This window comes from Procambarus clarkii, chromosome 12, assembly GCF_040958095.1.
Source record: "Procambarus clarkii isolate CNS0578487 chromosome 12, FALCON_Pclarkii_2.0, whole genome shotgun sequence".
NCBI lineage: Eukaryota > Metazoa > Arthropoda > Malacostraca > Decapoda > Cambaridae > Procambarus > Procambarus clarkii.
Window position 1 is genome coordinate 18,083,050 of NC_091161.1, and position 22,980 is coordinate 18,106,029.

The 22,980-nt window shown below is 46.0% G+C and overlaps 1 long non-coding RNA gene across 1 annotated transcript; it reads right to left on the reverse strand.

Annotated features, from left to right (window-relative positions):
* Positions 1 to 2,901: 2,901 nt before the first annotated feature.
* LOC138363879 (uncharacterized) lies at positions 2,902 to 19,839 on the reverse strand. The gene is made up of 3 exons (XR_011228219.1): positions 19,766 to 19,839; positions 17,078 to 17,273; positions 2,902 to 4,244 (listed from the first exon to the last, which is right to left on the reverse strand). It is a non-coding gene; the product is annotated as an uncharacterized lncRNA (long non-coding RNA).
* Positions 19,840 to 22,980: the final 3,141 nt, after the last annotated feature.

Sequence of the window (22,980 nt, forward strand, 5' to 3'; positions counted from 1 at the left end):
GTTTAAATATGCTATTTCAGTAAACTGACTTATACAGGGAAGATGAAGACTGGCCTGCTGATGACGTCATTTGTCCATTAGCGATGCCTTGCATGGGTCACTGGGGTAACATAACTTGGGTATGCCAGGAGCCGGCATACCCAAATTATGTTATCCAGATCCCACCCCCAGGCAAATTGATGACTAGCTAGCCGATGATGTCATTGACCATTAGCGATGCCTGTGGGCGGGTCACTGGGGTAACGAAATTCGGCTATGACAGGAACCGATCTTTTAATCCCATTGAACAAAATGGCAGGATTTAGTAGGGTACCTTTTTATCTCACATTTTGGAAAATAACATATGTTTGACCATAGAGAAAGATAAATGAATGAAAATATTAGGAGACTGAGGCACTAGTGAATAAAAATTGAAAAACATACCCTGGGCTAGATGCAACCATTGGAAACTTTGAAAACACTCCTGAGGCTACAACTGTGTGCCCGGAGAAAAAATTGAAAACACCCCTGTAGCTACAACCGTGCATGGGAAAAAAATGACCCCCCCCCCCTGTATCTAAACCGTGCATGGGAAAAAGCAAAATGCACAGTTTTAGTCATAACTTCCACTACTATTTACAGTAGTGCCCTATATTTGCCCTATGCCCAATAAACGATCCTTGAAGAAAGATCGACAATACTTAAATTACATTTTCTAGAAAGGCAAAGAAATAGGGGCGACATGATAGAGGTGTGACTGGTCATGATAAAGTGGGGATATTAATAGCCTATTAATATCTCAATACCTCAACTGTACTCTGACATCACAGGCAATATTCTGGTACCTTGGCTCGTATTTTTTCGCTCATTTTGTTATTCAATTCATAAGCCCTAACAAACCATCCTAGCCTAACTCATTATATAACAAACAAAATACATTTCTACAGACTCGTTTTAGCCAAGACGCAAAAAGCTGCCTATTATAGGGATAGAGTATTAGCTCCCATTAATAAATAGGTGTTAAGACCAACACCAACCCTACTGTTCAACTGTGTGTGACGTCACCAGATGGACAATGCAGCGTTGGCGTCCTACTTGCATATGTACTGTATTAGATATTATTCAAATGGCTGTACTAGCCATCCCCAGCTAACCTAATCAGAGGTTTAAGAATATACATTTTAGTCATCCACGACTGTAATCATTATTCAGTGATAAGTTCATACTGTATATTATTATTCATAAGAACAATATAAGCAAACTGCCACGACTCAATGGATCAATGGCTGCTTCAGCTACTGTGCGTTTCATTTCGTCCTTTTTACTGTATATATCAAATAAGACTACCTATCCTTGGGTAGGAAAGCTTAATTTTAAGAAGGGACTTCATACATTATTTACCTGAAACTCACGATGCTAAAACACATCATGAATTAAGAGGCGAGAGCACACAACTTCACTGCAAGATATGAAATAACATGGTAAATTTGGAAAATGACAGTCATACATTGTTAAAATTGGTTTTATTTCATGGTTATATTAAATAGTTAACATTGTTTAATGTAAACAATTTATAAAAAAAAAAAACATTACCACTTGACATTTACGCAATTTTAAATAATTTACGGTTGTTTTCAACATATTTAGAAACGAATTCGAATAATTGTATGGAAGTTAACGAGCGACCTCGAAAACCGGTAGTGTATTTATGTGACATCAGCTTCATTGCCATTTCTTGTGTAAGGTGTTCGTCATTGTTGTAAAACTTACGTATTTTACTTGTTAGTTTGTTTACGAATTTGTCTGCATGGGGTATTACATCTTTCAACTTCTCTATGCATCCTAATTCTTCATCACTAATGAAGTCCGGAATGTCAACAGTCATGTCATGGAGTGAGCATTTGTCTTTCTTTCAAATATTGGTCCTCGACGAAGTTGAGCCGCTGGATGGAGTCGCCTTTCTCTGAGCTCTGGTGGTATCTCAAAAGTCATCTCACGACTTAAGTGTGTGTGTTTAGCTGACGAACGTTTTTCTTTAAGCATGATGAGCATCTGCATGGGGTCTGCGTCCTTCACGACCTCTGGTGGTTCATTTATTAAGTTGGACAGCGCGGGCAGAATTTTTTTTAGCTCTCAAATGTTCCGAAAACAGACTTTGAAGTTCTAAAGGCAGACTTGAATTTCGTTTCATTATTCAGTGCTCTTTCTTTGAAGGTTTCTTTGTGAAATGGAATTTGATTATTCCCATTTTCTTCCTGATCTAGAGGCTCATATTTTCCCTATATGTAACGTATAACTGCAGTCTCCATCAAAAAAGAAATGCAGCATAATCTCAAGTGATGAACACTAACGCCATGATTAACTGATGATTTACCGATGTCCATTATTAACTGTACTGTAGATGAAAGCGTCGTCGATGAACACTGGTCGGTAGATCCTATGGTGACCAAATGGTTCTTTTTTCAGATTTAGCTTGTACATGTAGGCCTCTCCAAACCCCTCTGCATACTCCGCCTCCACGCAGGTCGCACACCAAACCTGTGTCAGGTTAGGTTAGGGTCTAAGTTTCATTTCTTTGAACTGTACCCTGGGGCTGGTCCTCTCCCCCAGTTCGGTTGAGATCTACCTGCACAGCTGCTCTAACAACGTGGTCCTTTATAGACTTACTTCGCCTCCAGGCGATCATAGAAGGGTTTTGTGGGAATTTTACCCAGGAAGGATGTTCACTGTACGTTTCCCTCATCCATGTCCATACTTCCTGGAGTTTTATCTTAAGCTGTGCTGCAAGGCCAGGGAAAAGGGGTGGGAGGCTACATCTCTTGTCTTCCACTTGTGTTCTAGGTCTGAGTAGCTCCGCCCTTGTTTTTTCTCCGAGTTTCTCCTGGGCCGCATGTATTATTGTCTCTGGGTAGTCTCTGTTCCTGAACATATCCCATAGGTCATCAAGCTGGGGATATAGCGTCTCTTTGCTGTTAATTAATCTGCTTGAGTGAGTCCAAGTGAGTAAGGTAGCGATTTCTTCAAGGCTAGTGGTTGGCTCGAGTCTAATTCCAGATACGTGTGAAGGCTAGCCGGTTTATAGTATGCCTTCGTATGCAGATCCCTGGTTAGTTGGTCTATATACACTGTTGTATCTAGGAAATTTATCGTGGAGTCAGTGTGTTCGAGGGTAAACTTAAGGTTCTCATAAACTGTATTTGACCATGAAAAGAAACCTAGGCACGGGAACCGTCCTCCATTATTCCGAAGCTGTCGTCTATGTAACAAATATACCGCCGGTCCGTCCTTCCTGTGGGATAGTTTCCTCTCAAACACTACATGCACAAATATTTCAGCAATTGCCACACTACTGGATGCTCTTATCGCTGTACCCTTGTTTTGCCGGTATGCTCATCCTTCAAATTGCAAAAGGGTGTCTCATCACATGGAGGATGGCCTCCTACAGAGTTTTTCGAGGGGTCCTCCATACTCCTGCGTCTCTAAGTTTCTCTGATTTTTGCTTTGTTATCTGTAAAAAAAAAAAAAAAAAAAAAAAAAAAAAGTTGCTACCACATTTGCAGCTTCTCTGTGGTATGCTCGGGTAGAGCGATACCACATCCATGGAAAAAAGGCGGGCCCCTCTTGGGACGGGGCCTCTAATTTCTGCAATTTTCTTGAGGAAATCCGTCATATCTTTGATTCTTTCTGGTAGTAGACGTAGTAAGGGGTTCAGGAGGGCGGTGCAGATCCAGTCTACTGGCCTTGTTGGGGCCTGGCAGCTGCTTAGAACCCGTCTCCCTTGCCACGTTCCTGTTTCTTCTAGTGCTTTATGGATCTTTGGTAAAAGGTAGAGGTGGGGAATGATGGATTCAAAGGCTAGGAAGAAATCTCTCGCCCCTGCCTGCACGAGTCCTCCTTTCCCGTCCCCAGTCTTGTTCTCGAACAGCTTCAGGACTATCCTTTTACTCCTCGTTTGGGCGTTTCTAAGTGCCGCATCCTGGTTGTGTATCTGTTTGTAGGCTGCAGTGTCTGCCAGGTGCCTCTTCATCTCGTTCCTGTAGTTGTCCTTCCTCCAGGCGACGACAGCACCTCCCTTATCCGCCGGCTTTATCACAATATCCGTGCGTCCTTTCAGCGTTGATAGGGCGTCCCTCTCCTCCCTTGTGAGATTGCAGTTGCGTCGTCGTTCCGCACCGCGCTTGAGGTCTACCTTCATTTGCTGGATTACCAGTTTAAGGCCTAGGTTGTAGTTTGGGCACTGGACTGGTTTGTCGAGATGGAGGTACCTAAAAGAGAGCGAGAGTTTAGTTTTTAATTGCTCCCTGTGACTTACCTTGCTCCGGCCGGAGGTTGCTCCAAACTTGGTTGATACTAGTTTCCAAGTTGTTGCAAAATATCGATAAATGGAACTGAGGAGGGGGGGGGGTGTAACGAGTCACTTACGAGCCTGGCCCGAGAACGGTATGCCGGAAACGAGCATTTGGCTTTTAAGAGGACAGGCTGCATTACTAATTTCAAGTCGTCAATGAAGTGGCAGAGTTCACCCAGACATGAAATTTACCATCTAGACCCGCATGGAGGAGCTTCCCTTACTAAGTACTTATGTATATATATTGTATACATGTATAGACTGAGAAAGACTCCTATAAAGGTTTATTACAAGGACTCAAACCTTCACTTTTATATCCATCCTACCACCCGGTTTCTCTGAAGTGACCCATCTTTCTCCGAGAATCTGAGTCAAAGGTATATTTAGTGACCAGAATAATCTGGGGAAAGCCTTGTAGGAGCTCTGGGGCGTCCTTAAAGTAAGAGGCTGCCCAGAATATACCATAGGAGAAGCTGCCAAGAAACTGGCTCCTCTCCAGCAACAAAATATTGTTCGGGAACAAACATCCAGTCAATAGAGGATGGTTCTAAGTTATATATTCCTACAGCTTCAGGAAGCATCCGAAAGGAAGTTAACAAGCTCTAGTCTTAGATGAAGGAAACGATCGGCGAACTTCCGACCTAGAACTTGCTTCCTTCGGAGCCTTCTTTGTTAGCTTGGAGAAAAAATGGAAGTAATTAGTGTCCTGCTCTTAAGGCCGTTATCTGTGGTCATGGAAGCTCCGCCAATTATATAATATTTTCTTCCCCAATCAAAAGATACTTCGCACTTACAAATCAGTAACACCATGTTACCCCGTTCCGGAGACCCAGAAACTTTCACCTTTTAACACTTCACAGGTCCTGCCGCCTGATCACAATATTTGTCTATTTGCAGAATTGCTACAGCATTCAAGGGCTACCAATACCTTGTGCACGATGCAGATGATGGCAACGTAGCTGCAAGTGCTCAGCCTCCCGAAACTGTCCGACGGTATATTCAGCTTGCTAGGTTTAGCCCCGGTACTTTCCCCTCACGCTAAAACTTTCTTCTTGCCAGTCTCCCCTAATCCCAGCAGATGTATCACCCTCTTGGGTATTTTCATTTATATATATATATATATATATATATATATATATATATATATATATATATATATATATATATATATATATATATATATATATATAATATTATATATATATATGTCGTACCTAGTAGCCAGAACGCACTTTTCTGCCTACTATTCAAGGCCCGATTTGCCTAATAAGCCAAGTTTTCATGAATTAATTGTTTTTCGACTACCTAACCTACCTAACCTAACCTAACCTAACTTTTTCGGCCACCTAACCTAACCTAACCTATAAAGATAGGTTAGGTTAGGTTAGGTAAGGTTGGTTAGGTTCGGTCATATATCTACGTTAATTTTAACTCCAATAAAAAAAAATTTACCTCATACATAATGAAATGGGTAGCTTTATCATTTCATCAGAAAAAATTAGAGAAAATATATTAATTCAGGAAAACTTGGCTTATTAGGCAAATCGGGCCTTGAATAGTAGGCTGAGAAGTGCGTTCTGGCTACTAGGTACGACATATATATATATAATATTATATATATATATATATATATATATATATATATATATATATATATATATATATATATATATATATATATATATATATATATATATATATATATATATATATATATATATATTATATATATATTATATATTATATATTATATATTATATATTATATATATATATATATATATATATTACACATATATATACATATATATATACATATATATATGATTGGACTGGTGGGATAGAAGACAGACTAACAAATATGGACGGAGAGGAGGGGATTGAAATGTAACCGAAATTGTTAGCTTAACATTAACTATATAATAAACCACAACTAAATGTTAAAATTAAGGGCCTGAAGAATGGTTTATCACTCTGAAGTGGTTAACGCATAGAGTACTTTAGACTATAACTATTAGAGGATCACTGCTTCAAGGCATAGTGTGTAAGCTATTAAAATTATTAAACGTAGTTCCTTCACCTATTGTACTTAGGTGGGAATATGTATCTACTACATAATGACCAACTGCGATTCGAGAGAAGTTTTTCCAAGTAACTTTAATCCCTCCATACCTGCAGTAGCGTTGTAACCGACCAATTTCTTGGGGTCTGGTTGACCATACCTGCAGTGCCGTTGTACTGATGCACCCTCGTACATACCTGAAATGTCACATTAAATATATAAAAATACTAAATTGGACATCTTGTAAAGGTTGAGAAACATCCCGCAAGACAATCACTTGGGTCAGATTTCATCTAAATTGCTGACTTACCACCGAATGGTAAAACCCAATCTCAGACTTGACTCATCCACAGCCCGTTCTCAACACAACGTCCAAGTGATCGTCAACCCGGCAACCAAGTAAGTAATTATCAAAAGAAGGCACCAAACCGGGAAGGCTATGTAGCACCATAAAATGTGCGGGATAATCAGAGGGTGCTAAATATCACCAATTATGCCAATACGAGAACAGAAACACACAAGGCGAACGATATCAAAAGAATCAGAGTCACCAAGAATAATATCGAGAGACAAGCGGCCTCGGGGGACAGTCGGAAAAAAAAGAGACACGCTCGTCCCGAAAATCAGGACATTCAACAAGGATATGCACGACCATAAGAGGGACAATGCAATTATGACAATAAGGAGCAGGGCGGCGCTCTAAGTGACCATGAGTGAAACGAGTTTGGCCAATACGCAATATCGCCAGGGCCGTTTCCCATCGCCGGTTAAGGAGGTAGGACGGTTAAGAGTACAACTTAAGAGAACGTAGTTACCAGTAACAGACGACCAACAAGCATGCCAACGGGTAAGGATGGGGGAATGGATAACCGGGTAAAAACGTCTGAATAAGGAATTGCTTTACGAGAGATGGGACAAGAACGGACAGCTTTCCTGGCAGCTGCATCCGCACGCTTATTTAAACTGACACCAATATGGCTGGGACCTCAACAAAACTCAGCCAACTTAAATTTACTGTGAACAAGAAACAGCCAATGTTCGATCTCGACAACCATTGGATGAACCAGATTAAAGGGCCCGAGAGCCATGAGGGCACTACATGAGCCCGCACTGACAGGCAGCGGGGAGAGTTAATAGACGGAGGAGAAGGACGGGAAGGAGGATCGGAGGGAGACGAGGAAGAAGACAGGAGACATGACAGACCGGGTAGAAAGAAGGGAAACCCCAGACAGAGGACCAGGAGGGGGATCCTTCGGTACAGAACTCAAAGAAACAGAGGAGGGGGCAGTGGGCGTATCAGGGTCCAAGGCCCGGAAACGGCCGAGTCTGAGGAAGGTGGGAAGGACGAGGAGAGGAATAGTGCAACACGCGAGCATAAGGCGGGAGCCGGCAAACATGGCGCCTCACATCATGAAAAGATAAATGCTCCCGGTGCTTCAAGTTGAGGACACCTACCTCAAACTTGTAATGGATACACGCACGGGAGAAGGTAGGATGGGCCTCATAGCAGTTTACGCTGCGAGCCTGGGGAGAAGTGCACTCCGACTTATGATTGACTTATGATTGACTTTCGCCCCAACACAAAGGACAAAGAGAGCGCCCCAGAGCAGTGGAAGGCACCATGTGTAAACCCCCAGCACTTGTTACAGAGCCTAGGAGAAGGAATATACTCCTGGACAGAGCACCTGGCACCAGCAAGAATGACAGAAGGTGGAAGGGTCCTACCATCAAAGGTAATCTTCACAACCCGAAGAGGTTGACGGTGACGACCACGAGGGGACGAGTAAACGTGTCAACCTGGAGGACAGAATGGCCTTGGGCATCGAGGATATGCCGAATATCATCGTGGCAGTCCTGCAGATTAAAAAACACCGGTAGCAACATGGGGCAGTAGAAGAATAGTGCCAACACTGGCTTTCAACCGAGCGTTCTTCGAGACCCGAACAGGGGTCACGCCAAGGCAGGATAGGGCAGCCAAGTGGGAAGCTGCATCCCGAGAAGGAGCAGCAAAGACACGTGTACCGAGACGAGTGGAGTTGAAGGTAAGAGGCATCCACAGAATCAACAAGTTGCTGTGGGAGGGAGAAGTCGTCAGGAGGCGTAGAATCAAGAGGGAGGAGATCAAGGAATTTGGCTCATGAAGCGTGACCAAACAAGGCCTGATACGCATCAGTACGGAAAGGGATTGAGCGAGTGCGGCCGTGGCGCAGACGGCGTTGAGAACCCCCAGAGAGAGGGGTGAAAAGACGCAGTAGTCACAACGAGAGACTTAGCTGTGCAGGGACGAAGTGGTCACCACTGGGGGCTTGAGGCTAGACAACCACAGAGGGAGGGGAGCCGAGGGAAGCAGTCAGGAGGGTCAAAGGAGGAGCAAGGTCGGGGTCCAACACAGTGGGGGTTACAGAGCTCTGTCTTCCAATACAGTCCGACTCGGGGGCTTGGTCGCCCACCTCACGAGCCTGAAAGAGTACAAGAGAAACATTCAACGACAAATACGAAGAGAATTTCATCCACGAATGTGCACCATACCCACCATGGAGCCACAATTAGAGGCAGGACACCCAACTAGAAGTTATCGCCGATCATGCCAGGGTATGACTGTCGGTCGTGAGTATACTCGTTGTCGGTCGTGAGTATACGCCCGACAAACGCCACCTTAAGAACCGTCAGTTCGTCCCGACCGGGTTCCGCGACAAAAAGGGGATTGACAATAAAAGGTTCCCCTCGCTCGAGACGTTGGGTACTACAGTTCTATGGGTGTAAGTATGCCTCCTCAAGCTCCCGGACGTCAAAATAGAAGAAGTGCAAAGGAATAACCAAAATAAGCAAAAGGTCGGCAGGAAACCACAAGCAGATAAGAGAAGAGGGGGGAGAAAAACGAAGCAGAAGGAAAAGGAAAAATCATTCAGCACAATTAGAGAGGACAGCAGCAGGAGCACAAGGCCACAGAAGGACAGAGGACTGTCCCAAGGAGCATCACACTTCGGCAGCCGCCCACCATGCCCCCCCCCCCCTCACGGCAACAACGAGCGAAACAGGGAGGGGGGACCCGGCAACCAAACATGATCTATCTTGAGGTTATCGGGAGATGATTTCGGGGCTTTAGTGTCCCCGCTTCCCGGTCCTCGACCAGGCCTCCACCCCCAGGAAGCAGCCCGTAACAGCTGACTAACACCCAGGTACCTATTTTACTGCTAGGTAACAGGGACAAAGGGTGAAAGAAACTCTGCCCATTGTTTCTCACCGGCGCCTGGGATCGAACCCAGGACCACAGGATCAGAAGTCCAGCGTGCTGTCCGCTCGGCCGACCGGCTCCCATTATGATCGTGAAGACTGAGTACCCAAATGAGCCACACACACACACACACACACACACACACATTAGAAAGTAAGTAATTATCAAAAGAAGGCACCAAACCGGGAAGGCTATGTAGCACCATCAAATACGCAAAATAATCAGAGGGCGCTAAATATCACCAAGGATGCCAATACGAGAACAAAAACGCATAAGGCGAACGATATCAAAAGTATCCGAGTCACCAAGAATTCTATCGAGGGATAGGTGACCGCGAGGGGCGGTCGGAAAGCAAGACACACGCTCGTCCTGGAAGTCAGGACATTCAAGAAGGACATGCACGACCGTAAGAGGGACAATGCAACTAGGACAATAAGGAGCAGGGCGGCGCTCCATCAAGTGACCATGGGTTAAGCGAGTATGGCCAATACGCAACCTCGCCAGAGCTGTTTCCCACCGCCGGTTACGGTGGAAGGAGGACGGCCACGAGGAAACACAACATTTAAGAGTACGTAGCTTGTTACCAGTAACAGACAACCAAGAAGCCTGCCAACGGGTAAGGACTGAGGAATGGATAACCGGGTAAAAGTCGGAATACGGAATGCCTTTACGAGAGATGGGACAAGAGCGGACAGCTTCCTTAGCGGCAGCATCCGCACTCTCATTTAAAGACACGCCAATATGGCTGGGAACCCAACAAAACTCAACCGACTTAAATTTACTGTGAACGAGAAACAGCCAATGCTGGATCTCGACAACTACTGGATGAACTGGATTAAAGCACCCGAGAGCCATGAGGGCACTACGAGAGTCAACAACAACCACAAAGGAAGACTGACAACGAGAAAGCAGGAGACGAAGAGAATAGAGAATAGCATAAAGTTCCGCTGTAAAGATGCTAGTCTCCGGAGGCAAGCGACACATATAAGTGCGATCAGGAAAAACAACAGAGTAGCCAACACCGTCCGCTGACTTAGACCCATCGGTGAAGACAGAAACGGAGCGGGAGTGAGAAGAAAAGTGCTCGAGGAAAAGGCGTTTTAGAACCGTAGGAGGGGTAAAAGCTTTAGTGATACGAGTCAAGGATGTACAAAACCGCGGAAGAGGGACCCTCCACGGGGGCAAAGAAGGAACAACACGAGGAGAAACATCAGAAATACGAACGGAAAGAGAATCCTGTAGGCGAGATAACCGGACAGAAAGAGGGTGGTGGCGAAGAGGAACAGGAACCGCAGGAGGGGTAAAAGTTAAAGCACGACAGAGGCGAGAGGAAGGATGTTGCAAGGATCGCGCAAGATAGCGAAGACAGTAGCGATCACGGCGGTCCTGGAGAGACAGGAAGCCAGTGTCAACATACAAGCTAAGGACGGGAGTCGAACGAAAGGCACCAGAACTGAGGCGCAACCCAGTATGGTGCAAAGCATCAAGACGGCGAAGAGTAGAAGGAGAAGCAGACGAGTAAGCAGGGCAACCATAATCGAGCTTAGACAGGACGAGAGAGGAATGTAAAGCAAGGAGAGTGCATCTATCTGCCCCCCAAGAAGTATGGGACAAGACCCGAAGGAGGGTAAGGGCCTTAGAGCACTCAACACGGAGGTAAGAGATATGGGGAGACCAAGACAAACGAGTGTCAAGGAATAACCCCAAAAGCTTCGCGGAATCATTGTATTCAAGGGGATGACCATAAAGTGACAAAGAGGGACGAAGAACAACCCGTTTCCGCGTAAAAGTCATGGCACAAGTCTTAGAAGTAGAGAACTTGAAGCCATGACCTGTGGCCCAAGACGACACGGCATCAATTGCAAGTTGAAGCCGGCGTTGAAGGAGAGGCGAATCATCACCCTGACAACAAAGGGTAAGATCATCGACATAGAGAGCGGAGAAGACACCAGAAGGAAGAGAGGAAAGAAGACCATTGAGGGCAACCAGAAAAAGAGTAGTGCTCAGAACACTACCCTGGGGCACACCTTCGTAATGCTGAAAAGAGGGAGAGAGAGCGGTACCAAGGCGCACCCGAAAGGAACGATGAGAGAGGAAGCTGCGGAGAAAGAGAGGGAGATGACCACGAAGGCCAAAAGAATGAAGTTGAGATAGGATATGATAACGCCAAGTGGTGTCGTAAGCCTTTTCTAGGTCAAAAAGGACGGCAACAACGGAGGTCTTCGCAGCAAAAGCAGTACGAATATAGACCTCCAAGTTCACCAGGACATCTGTCGTGCTGCGGCACTTGCGGAAACCAAATTGAGAAGGGGAGAGGAGGTGATGGTGTTCCAGGAACCACATCAGACGAACGTTAACCATACGTTCAAAGAGTTTGCAGACACAACTTGTGAGAGCAATAGGGCGAAAGTCCTTAGGGGAAGTACCCAGAGACCCCGGTTTGCGAACAGGGAGGACAACGGCATCGAGCCAGTCCTCAGGGACTGACGACGACTCCCAGATCCGATTATACAGACTCAGTAAATACTGAGACGTGCTCGGAGGGAGATGGCGAAGCATCTCATAATGAATACCATCGGAGCCCGCCGCCGTAGAACCGCAGAGGGCCAGGGCAGAACGAAGTTCAGAGAGAGAGAAGGGATCATTATAGGGAAGCTGAAGATGAGTGCAGAAATCTAAAGGACGAGACTCAAGGACAGGTTTACGAAGAAGGAAAGATTGGGGAAGATGAAGACCAGAGCTAACAGAAGAAAAGTGGGAACCCAGTTCGGAAGCGACCTGCAACGGGTCCGCCACAAGAGTATCATGGAGGTGAAGGACCGGTGAAACATCGGGAACGAACTTACCCGCTATCTTGCGGATACGCTTCCAGATCTGGGCCAGAGGGGTTTCGGACGTAATTGTCGAGACATAAGATGCCCAACATTCACGTTTAGCCGTACGGATGGCCCTACGGGCCACCGCACTCGCTTTCCGAAAGAAAAGAAAAGAATCGGTCGTCTGCCTACGGCGGTGCTTCTTCCAGGCTGCACGCTTACAGCGGACAGCCCGAGCACAGTCCGCATTCCACCAGGGAACGCACTTCCGTGGACCCCGAGAGGAAGAGCGAGGAATAGAGCGGAGGGCAGCGTCGAAGACAGTGTCATGAAAAAGGAGGAGAGCGCGAGAGAGGGGCAGAAGGGAGAGGTCAGAGAGAGTAGCACTGAGGGAAAATAGGGTCCAGTCCGCCTTAGCAAACTGCCACCAAGGGAAAGAGAGGGAATGGCGAAAAGAGAAAAAGGAAACAAGGATGGGGAAATGATCACTTCCATGGAGGTCATCAAGAACCTGCCACGTGAAATCTAAGTAAAGAGAAGAAGAGCAGAGAGAAAGATCAAGACAAGAAAGGGTGCGAGTTCGAGAGTCCAAATGAGTGGGCTCACCAGAATTCAGAAGAGACAGGGAAGAAGAGAGGAGAAACGGCTCAAGGAGGCGACCCCGGGTATTCGTCAGAACGTCACCCCAAAGAGAATGACGACAACTGAAGTCACCCAGCAGGAGCACAGGCTCCGGCAAGGAGTCTAGGTGTTGTTTCAAATCAGGAAGAGAGAGCGGGACACTCGGGGGGAGATAAATGGAACAAACTGTGTACCATTTCCCCACAAAGATACGAGCAGCAGAACAATGGAGAGGCGAAGGAAAAAGTAAAGGAACAAAGGGAACATCAGCCCGAATCAAGAGAGCAGAAGAATTAGAAGCCCCAGCAATGGCTGGGGGGGGGGGGGGAAAGAAAGGAATAGCCACGAAAACGACCAGGACGAGCACCAAGCATTGGCTCCTGGAGACAGACACAAAGGGGCGAAAACCGCGAAACCAGAAGTTGGAGTTCGAGGAAATTGGCGTAATAACCTCGAACGTTCCATTGAAGAATGGACAACGACGAGAAGAGAAAGGACAAAAACAAAGAACAAGGAAGAAACAAAGGCGAAAGACCAACAGAGCACGTTAAAGAATATCAGGGTCGGGATCAGGGTCAGCAAAGTCAGGGTTAGGGGGCATGGGTAAACTGAGCAAAGACGGAGGGAAGGAAACGGGAGAACAGATCAGAGGTGGGCGGGCAGGGTCCGGAGGAGGAGGAGGAAGAGGAGGAGACAACGGAGAGGAGCAGTCAAGGACAGCAGCAGGAAGAGGGGGAGTAGAAAGAGGGGAGCGCACCCCAGCAAGAGCAGCAACCGAAAGGGAAGCAGGGGCCAAAGAAACCTCCATAGCAGGAACAGGGGGCGCAAGCACCGAAACGGGAGGGGAAGGAGCAACAGAGCCAGAAGGAGGAGCTGAGGAAGAAAGCGAAGCCTTCTTACCCGCCGGGGAAGAGGAAGGAGAGGAGCCAGGCTTACGCTTCTGACTTAAAGAGACCGGTGTCCCAGCAACTACGTACCGGGCAACGGATTCCAGTGTCTCAACCGGAGAAGCCGAACGAGAGCACACACGACGGCCGTTAGGAGAGCGATGGACATCCGCCTGCACCGACAGGCGGCGGGGAGAGCCGATAGATGGAGGAAGAGGATGGGAAGGAGGATCGGAGGGGGACGAGGAAGAAGACACAGGAGACATGACAGACCGGGTTGAAAGAAGGGGAACCCCAGACAGAGGACCAGGAGGGGGACCCCTCGGGAAAGAACTCAAAGGAACAGAGGAGGGGGCAGTGGGAGTATCAGGGTCCAAGGCCCGGAAACGGTTGAGAGTCTGAGGAAGGGGGGAAGGACGAGGAGAGGAAGAGTGCAACACGCGAGCATAAGAGATGTTAGTATAAGGCGGGAGCCGGCGAACCTGGCGCCTCGCCTCAGGAAAAGACAAACGCTCCCGGTGCTTCAGGTTAAGGACGGCCGCCTCAAGCTTGTAATGTACACAGGCACGGGAGAACGTAGGATGGGCCTCACCGCAGTTGAGGCAGCGAGCTTGGGGAGAAGTGCACTCCGACTTAGAGTGACCTTCACTCCCACACAAAGGACAGAGAGAGACAGTCCCAGAGCAGCGGAGGGCACCATGCCCAAACCTCCAGCACTTATTACAAAGTCGAGGAGAAGGAATATACTCCTGGACAGAGCACCTAGCACCAGCAAGAATGACAGAGGATGGAAGGGTCCTACCATCAAAGGTGATCTTCACAACGCGAAGGGGTTGACGGCGACGACCACGAGGGGGACGAGTAAACGAGTCGACCTGGAGGACAGAATGGCCTTGGGCATCAAGGATATGCCGAATATCATCGTGGCAATCCTGCAGATCCCGAACACCGGTTGCAACATGGGGTGGGAGGAGAATAGTGCCAACACTGGAATTCATCTGAACGTTCTTGGAGACCCGAACAGGGATCTCGCCAAGGCAAGATAAGGCAGCCAAGCGGGAAGCCGCATCCTGAGAAGGAGCAGCAACGACACGTGTACCGAGACGAGTGGGGTTGAAAGTAACACACGCATCCACGGAATCTACAAGATGCCGATGGAGGGAGAAATCGTCAGGAGGCGCAGAATCAAGAGGGAGGAGATCAAAGTATTTGGCCCATGAAGCAGGACCAAACAAGGCCTGATACGCATCAGCACGGGAAGGAATCGAGCGAGTGCGGTTGGGGCGCGAACGGCGTTGAGAACCCCTAGAGAGAGAGGGGTCAAAAGGCGCAGTAGTCACAACGAAAGACTTAGCCACACCAGGGGACGAAGTGGTCACCACCGGGGGCTGGAGGCTCGACCCAACCTCAGAGGAGGGAGGGGAGCTGGGGGAAGAAGTCAGGACGGTCAAAGGAGGAGCAAGGTCGGGGCCCAACGCAGCGGGAGCTACAGAGCCTGGTCTTCCAATACAGGCCGACTCGGGGGCTTGGTCGCCCACCCCACGAGCCTGAGAGGGTACAACGGAAACATTCAACGACATAGAGACGAAAAGTGAACAATTCATCCACGAATGTGCCCCACACCCACCATGGAGCCACAATTAGAGGCAGGACACCCAACAGGAAGCTATCGCCGATCATGCCGGGGCCCCCTAGGGGTGCATCGTGAGTATACGCCCCACAAACGTTACCTTAAGAACCGTCAGTCCGTCGAGATCGGGTTCAGCGACGAAAGGGGGATTGACAATAAAAGGTTCCCCTCGCTCGAGACGTCGGGTACTACAGTTCTACGGGTGCAAGAGTATGCCTCCTCAAGCACCCGGGCGTCAAAATAGAAGAAGTCCAAAGAAATAATCCAAAACAAGCAAAAGGTCGGCAGGAAACGACAAGCAGATAGGAGAAGAGGGGGGTGAAAAACGAAACATAAGGAAAAGGAAAAGCGATCCGGCACAATTGGAGAAGACAGCAGCAGGAGTGCAAGGTCAGAAAAGGACAGAGGACTGCCCAACGGAGCATCACACTCCGGCAGCCGTCCACCAAGCCCCCTCACGACGCCAACGGGCCGGAAGGGGAGGGGGACACACATTAGAAAGAACTTTTTTAGCATCAGAGTAGTTAGTAAATGGAATGCACTAGGAAGTGATGTGGTGGAGGCTGACTCCATACACAGTTTCAAATGTAGATATGACACGAGCCCGGTAGGCTCAGGAATCTGTACATCAGTTGATTGACGGTTGTGAGGCGGGACCAAAGAGCCAGAGCTCAACCCCTGCAAACACAACTAGGCTAGTACAACTAGGCGAGAACATTTAACTTGTCCTCAGTCTATGCTCGTTCCTGCACCGACCCACAACAGTTTACATTTTAGCACTGTACTTAAGAGTTTTTGATTTGTGACCTATTTATATATTATTTATTAGGGGAGGGAGACAGTTTGTAATACACTCACGTACTATTGTTTCCTTCAACAACTATCAGACCTATACACAATTTAAATATACATTAATATTTACTTATATTGGACAATATAGTACTTTGTTATACAGGACGTTAATGTTAATTATGGCGTTTCTGGGGTTGGCGGCAGCGTGGACGACACTGACTCAGGATGGTTAGTTTCATTCACATAGGATGGTCCGGGGGGGGGGGGGGGTATGTGACGCTTGCTAGATTAAAAGTCTTTGGCCCATATTTCAAGGATTGAAATCCGATAGTTCACAAGAAACATAACTGCTTGAATTTAACAATAATTTTTTAAACTTTTTTCACCTACTTTTTTATCAAACAGTAAATTTCACTACAAGTTGACACTCTAGCAGCTGTTGTGGAACAGTATTACATAGCAATCGTTTTAAAGTAGAATTTTGTTTTAATAATCATCGAAAGTCCTAATACAGATAAAAGTCTACTAATAAACAAGTATATTTCTCAATATCATTATATTTACAAATGAGTAAACCAGAGCTAATTGAATTACTTTAAATAAAGCCTTAACATATTTTAACTATTCTTATTTAGACAATCAGCAAATATAGACTATTCTACCAACAGAACACAGTGATAAAACAACTGATCATCTAGAGTAACTTGCCTGTAAGCCTGGCGCAGGTAACCTCATGCACAGGACTGTCCAGGCAACTAATTTAGTAAAAACCAATGAGGCGGGCGCTGAGCAGCTCCTCTCCCCACGCCGGCCCGCGCCACACTGCCCGCCGCGCCTCTTGACTAGCTTGGCCTGATGGGTCAACTACCTGTGACGTCATTCACCTCACCTGACATGAGGCCGCCTCACATACAAATAATTCACAAGTCACTTCCACAATATTAATATAGTTTATTTCTATTAATGTGAAGTATGAGCAAGTGTCAGTATGTATTAAAAGCACATACTTCACTACTGGACATTAAACCCACTACCACACCCACCTAGTAGCTTGGAAGCTCCATAACGCCTTCTGTAACTATTTCGGCCAGGGGCCAGGTACAGCAACCTGTTACGGTGTTCAGCGTTCTGTATGTATATATATGCATTTACTGTGTGGCTGTAGGTCGAACTCTTACCTCGTGGACTCCACCTTTCTAATTTTCGGGTGTCTAATTTACCGATTAAAGACCTATTTTTTCTCTGTCATATCAACTACATATACACCTACCTACAGAAGGCTGTTAGCAAGGCTCCTAGACCCTCGCGATATAAACATTCTTAGACTATTGTACCGTCTTCTTTCACACAACTTTATCATATTTATATATAAAGCATTTAACTGAACAAGCTTCAACGACCTTAACATCTCACCAGTATATTGACAGCTCTAACATTGAAAACGATCTCTGACGTCCTTGTGACTCATTGGCCTCTAGTTTTTTTTCTACAAACCCTTGTTTTCCTGTTCATAGCTTTGAAAAATACTGCTTCGTCTACCTTGTCAAATTCCCTTAGAATCTTGTATATTGTTATATTCCCTTATCTCTCCTTTCCTCAAGTGTGGTAAGGACGAGTTCCCACAATCTTTCCTCGTATTTTATGCCCTTCAACTCAAGAACGAGTCTTTACATATTTTTGAATCTTTTCTAGTTTATTATGGTCTTTTTTTAGGCAAGAGTTCCATGTTGTGAATGCCTATCGAAGTGCAGGTCTCACCTTCGCTGTATATAAGGCCTAAAATAGCCCCCTTTTCAAATTTTCGGAAGGATGCACGCAAGGTGTTCAGTATGACATTATGCAGCTGTTATTCTGCTAATGTGGACTTCTGGCATTACAAATGGGGTTATGTTAACTCCCAGGGCTCTCCTGTTTTAAGAAATTGTTTTTTTCATTTTTCCTATAATGCTGGTGTTAATACGCTTGTTACATTTTTCGTAACTCTGCATTTGGCTGGGTTAAATTAGGCAGCCATTTTTTCCAGGACATTTCTGAGGTATGTCAAAATCTGATTAATTAAATACCTCAAACTATCACTGTCCTTTCTTCTCTTCAGCTTTGCGTCATCTGAAATACTGGTATGAAGGATCCAATTTCCTGTTAGGGCGATTGACAAATTAGAGACAATATGGGACCTAGAACGGAACCTTGTGGTGCTCCACTTATAACCTCTCTCCACTCTGATGTCTCTGCCCCTTTGCTTCCTTCTTGAGAGATTCTCTCTGACCAACCCTAGAACTTTTCCTGTTACGCCAGCCTCTCTTCCTATCAGTCTAGCAACTTGCAGGCAGTACTTGTTACTAATGTGATTCTGTGTAATAGTCTGTCTTCCCCATTTCTTGTATATTGATACCACATTAGCCATTTTCCTTCAGTCAGGAAGTTCTCCCATTTTTATAAAGGAATTAATCATTACGCCAAGTGGCCTGCTGAATGCTTCAGTTACCTCTTGGTATGCATAACAAATTTTGTGTCTGGTCCCAAGGCGCGCGACTAGTATTGACAGCAGCAACAGTCTAGCAGTGAAGCAGGAGTCTACAGAATAGCCTCTAGGGAGGTTATAGAGCCGAGGCACGTGCATTGGCAGCAGTGACAGTCCAACAACACAGAGGGAGCGGCAACCCCACAGTATTGGATGCCTTGAGCTTTGCCTCTCAGGTGACATCATCGAAGTCCGTCTCTCACTAAGTTATGCCAATGTCACCGGACACGCCAAGATCTACCCATCCAGTAGGCACACAGACACAAATGAGGTCCTTCTCACCCCCTTCCCTACCACCACCGACGGATTTGTTGGAAAACACACAACCACAGACAACCAATACACCGCCTCACCAAGAGAGACCCTCCACTTCATCCACGAACCCGAGGCTAACCTTCCTTAAGGGACCCACGAACACGATAGGCTACTACACACCACAGGAAAAAGTCCTGAGAGATGCCCTGTTACGAACCCTTCGTAACCGGGTTCTTTTTAAACTATGATCCTACTCAAATTCAGAGGACTAACCTTGGTGGAAATATAGTGTAATGTTTAGGGTAAATAAAAAATAAAGCACTTAAAATAACCCGTTATTTTACCCATCACCATGATATGTACAAGTCTATATGTGAGGTCATCCTGAGCGGCGTTACTAACCCTCACGCTAGCCTGCTTCACGGATGACTGATACTATGCCTCTGACAGGTCTTCAGGGCACCACTAGTCCTTACTCTAGCTGCCGTTATGGAGCAGTCCTTCAAATGCCCCCCCCCCCTTTTCCTTTGCGCACTAGCATTGCTCATCCGGCAATGTTCAGAGCGCTCACCTAGCCCCACAGGCTAGCACCTTCCAATAGTGAAGTCCACAGCGATCACCTAGCTTCACTGGCTAATCCCTCCAGGAGTAAAGTCCACAACGCTCAACTAGCCCACCCTCAGGTCTTCAAAAGTCTCTGCTTCACTGATTTCCGTTGTCGGGCCCTGATTGGTCGTCACCTTCCAGCCTAGCCGACTAGAAGATGGGAAACTACGATTAATGGGAGGGTCAACTGCTATAGTTCGGCATCTGGATCGTAGATAGCGCCGAGGTCCGTCACATGCTCAACCTTGGGCCCCTCTCAGAGCCCTCATCAAACTGGGCAATGTTGCGCATCGCCCAAGAGCCCTCTCTACCGACTCCTTACCCATCGTCACGACAGCCGACATGCGTTTGGACCACACAGGTACTGTACGAGCTTACACCTAACACTGTAACGAAGATGTATAAAATAACAATTAAATGGCAGAACATACGGGGGTGTATGTTCAAACATACAATATCGAACATTTGATACGTAGTGGCTGATTTCATTGAATCTGACCAACCCGACGTGCAACTATTAAACACCAGGTGCGACACAAACGCTCACATAATCCGTCACTACGGATACACTACAAACCAGTCACCGGATGAGGCACACGATGGAATTGTCATACTCATCAAACACAGACAAAATTATTGAGCCATTATGGCAATTCTGACACTTCAGGCCATAACATTTTACTCACACCCTGAATCAATCATTATTAGTACCACCTACAATCGTCCTAACACCAACATACCACAATATAACTTGAATAGACTCTTCAACTACACCAACGTCCCCGTCATCATGATGGCTAACCTCAACGCTAAACACTCCACTTTTCACCACAACACTCCAAACCAGCACGGACATAATCTCCACCAAATATGCCTGTAAAACGACTAACGTTCATGGGACCAGACATCCACACGTCCTATGCTAACAACGGCCTCGGGCGACCTGACTTCATATTCACAAACATATCAGGCACCCCACCTACACCACACAACTCCCTACCCTTTCATAGGCTCGGACCACATTCCTGTCACCCTCCATATCTTTCACACACACATACACACACACACACACACACACACACACACACACACACACACACACACACACACACACACACACACACACACACACACACAGTGTGTGTGTCAGAACTTTGTATACCACATATGTCAGGCCAATCCTGGAGTATGCAGCCCCAGCATGGAGTCCATATCTAGTCAAGGATAAGACTAAACTGGAAAAGGTTCAAAGGTTTGCCACCAGACTAGTACCCGAGCTGAGAGGTATGAGCTATGAGGAGAGACTACGGGAATTAAACCTCACTTCGCTGGAAGACAGAAGAGTTAGGGGGGACATGATCACCATATTCAAGATTCTGAAGGGGATTGATAGGGTAGATAAAGACAGTCTATTTAACACAAGGGGAACACGCACAAGGGGACACAGGTGGAAGCTGAGTACCCAAATGAGCCACAGAGATAGTTAGAAAGAACTTTTTTCAGTGTCAGAGTAGGTTAGACAAATGGAATGCATTAGGAAGTGATGTGGTGGAGGCTGACTCCATACACAGTTTCAAAGTGTAGATATGACTAGAGCCCGATAGGCTCAGGAATCTGTACACCTGTTGATTGACGGGACCAAAGAGCCAAGCTCAACCCCCGCAAACACAACTAGGTGAGTACATCTTCATACAGGGTCTCCCACGTTTTGCATACAACAGAGCTAACTGTCTCTTGCATATTGTAAATACTGCCCAGACCAAACATTCACACATGATGACAAAATACCCGAGGACATTGACACCAAAACTACACCTTATACAATACAGTCACAAGCAGCGGCTGCAACAACACCGCTCATCACCCACAGGAGAAGGTACTCGTTACCCCTTCCATACGAGCCAGGAGACTTATCACACACTACCAAAAACAGATTCATACAAAACCAGCCCATACTGGCCAAGTACTCTTGGCCTCACTATACTCTGATACCGTTACTCAATAGTCTGGTCAATGCTCACGCCAAGCAATGATGTGCCTAGTTTTTTATCTATATACATAAAAGTGGAAGTGTTTGTTTGTGCATAACCGCTAATTCTCAGAAAGTTCTTTACCGGTTGCTTTGAAATTTTCACACAATGTTTCCATTCGCATCAGAGCAGATTTTTATATGCATACTATATAGTGTCACGTCTGTGACGGTACAAAAAATGCTTTTTCAGAAAAATTCTGGTTTACACGTGTTTTTCATGTGAGGCAAATCTTCGAAACCTCTTTACCGATTCCTTTGAAATTTTGACAACACTTGCATTCGAATAGGCGCATCTTTTTATATATCTACTATATACATGGCTCACCTGTGACAGGGAAAAAAACATGCTTTTTTGAAAAACAGCGCCATCTGTTGGTCGTAAGAGCACACACGATGTAACCGAAAGTCCTTCACCGATTGCTTTGAAATTTTGACAATACTGCATTCGAATAGGCGCATCTTTTTATATACCTACTAAATAGATTCCACCCCGGTGACAGGTAAAAACATGCGTTTTTGAGAAACGGCGCCATCTGTTGCACATAATAGCAACATGCACGCTACACTAAATATGTCAGTATTCCATTTCAATGTTTCCGATTGCATTGATAAATTTTATTTTCATAGATTTAGATTTTTTTATTTTTGTTTGAATTATTTTGTGTGACATTGTGTTGGAATTGAGCTGTGTTATTTGCCATACGGTTCATTTCGTAAGTACAAATAGAGATGCCATACCTATGGCAGGTATAACTGTTTTTCTTGGAAAACAGCGCCATCTGTTGCACGTAAGAGCAACACACATGCTATACTAAATATGTTACAGTTCCATTTCAGTGTTTCTGATTGCATTGATAAATTGAATTTTCATACATTTTGATTTGATTATTTTGTGGGAATTGCAGTGGAATTGAGCTGTGTTGTTTTACCATACCGTTCATTTAGTGGGAATGTTTTATTTTTTATTTTTCATATTTTCATTTCATTTTTTAACTTTTTCTTATATTTCAGTTATTGGAACATCAGATCACTTGATGTTCCCAATTTCTGATGGGAACATGAGACCATTTGGGAAGGCATTGGACGAGGGAGGGGGAATGGTGTTGATGACGAGGGGACGGAAGTGAGAGATGGTGGGGAGGACGAGGGGACAAGAGAGGGGGTAATGGCGGGAAAGGACGAGGGGACAGGGAATTT